Source organism: Petaurus breviceps, unplaced genomic scaffold (genome assembly GCF_028583685.1).
Source record: "Petaurus breviceps papuanus isolate PSGF00001 unplaced genomic scaffold, PetGlider_PUasm1.0 90352, whole genome shotgun sequence".
NCBI lineage: Eukaryota > Metazoa > Chordata > Mammalia > Diprotodontia > Petauridae > Petaurus > Petaurus breviceps.
In genome coordinates this window covers 1,345,701-1,347,633 of record NW_027187228.1, presented here as the reverse complement: position 1 = coordinate 1,347,633, position 1,933 = coordinate 1,345,701, and positions in this window count along the sequence as shown.

The window sequence follows — 1,933 nt, the reverse complement described above, 5'->3', positions numbered from 1 at the left end:
CTCCTCTAGGTTTTTGTGATCCTACTCTCTGGTTCGCCTTACTATCTATCAGACTGCTCCTATTCCTCTTTGCTGACTCATTATCCATACCAGGAACCCTAATACTATCTGTTCCCCTAGATTTCTTCCTAGACTCTTCTTTTTTCCCTTTGTACTTTCTCTCCCAGTAACTTCATTAGCTCCCATAGGTTTAACTTGTCTCTATGCAGAAAATTTCCAGATCTATCTTTTTAACCTTCATCTCTCCCCTGAGCTTCAGTCAAATATTTTTTTGGTTTGTTTTTTGGAGGGCAATTGGGGTTAAGTGACTTGCCCAAGGTCACATGGCTAGTTTTTGTGTTAAATGTCTCAGGCCAGATTTGAACTCAGGTCCTCCTGACTCCAGGGCCGGTGCTCTATTCACTTGCACCACCTAGCCACTCCTCTTCAGTCAAATATTACTAATTTCCTACTGGACATTTCAAACTGGATGTCCCAGAAACAACTTAAATTAAACATAACTAAAATTGAACTCAATGTCCTTTGCCCTAAACTCTCCCCTCCTCCAAATTTCCCTATTTCTGTTGAAGACCTTCCATCCTCTCAGTTTTCCACTTTTTTTTTTTGCTTTTTTTGGAGAGGGAAAGGCAGGGCAATTGGGGTTAAATGACTTACCCAAGGTCACAAGGCTAGTAAGTGTTAAGTGTCTGAGGCTGGATTTGAACTCAGGTCCTCCTGACTCCAGGGCCAGTGTTCTGTTCACTGTGCCACCTAGCCACCCCTCGCCCTCCCTCATCCCTCATATCCAATATTGTCTTTTCCACCTGGACAACATCTCTCACATTACTTCTCTCCACTCACATGGTTACTGCCTTATTTCTCTCTCTAATCCACCCACTACATTAATACCTAAGTAATCCTCCAAATATATTGCTCTGTCCATGTCATTACTCTACTCAAAAGCCTTCAATACTTCTTTATTAAACACTGAATAAGGATAATCTCCTGATCTTGGTATTCAAAATCCTCCATTTATTTTTATCTCATACTACTCCTCTCTGTGCACGCCATGTTCCAACACCAGAGGCTCTGGGAACACTCACTTGGAAGTCCTGTTACTTTTTTCCATGTTCATTATGGGTTGTTTTGGGTAACCAATTTTTCAAATTAAGGCCTAGGCCCCCAATTAATACAACAATTCTATTACCAGGCCATGCAAAAGATAGGAAGCCTTTCTGATACCTCTCCTCACTATTTCCAGAGCTCCTCAAATTCATCATCAATAGAGCACTGGTCCTAGAGTCAGCAGGACCTGAGTTCAAATCCAGCCTCAGACACTTGACACATTTACTAACCATGTGACCTTGGGCAAGTCACTTAACCCCAATTGCCCTGTCTTCTGCCCTCCAAAAAGCGAAAAGAAAGAAAAGGAAAAACAAAAAAGAATAATACAACTGCCTACATATACCACCAGACCAAGAGAGCACCAACATCTGAGTAGTGGGGTGGGGTGGGGGTGGGGGTCTTAACTAATGGATACTCAGAGTCCCATCCAGGGAATCAAAAGATCCTTCTCATCAATGAGTCCCCAAAGTAAAATGCCAACGTCCCGGTATATATAGTTTTCAACTAATAGACTCAGAGCCAGAAAGCATCACAAACCCCATGACTCAGTGCCTAATTAGCTCAGTATCAAAAGGTGTGAAAGCTAGGGGTCGGCTAGGTAGCGCAATGAGTAGAGCACCAGCCCTGGAGTCAGGAGTACCTGAGTTCAAATCCTGCCTCAGACACTTAACACAAAAACTAGCTGTGTGACCTTGGGCAAGTCACTTAACTCCAATTGCCCTCCAAAATGAAAAAAAAAAAAGGTGTGAAAGCCTTTTGGTAAGGCGACCTCCCCCTAAGCAAGCTCCTCCTTAGGGAAGTTCCTCCCCCAGTGGGCTCTGTGTGACTC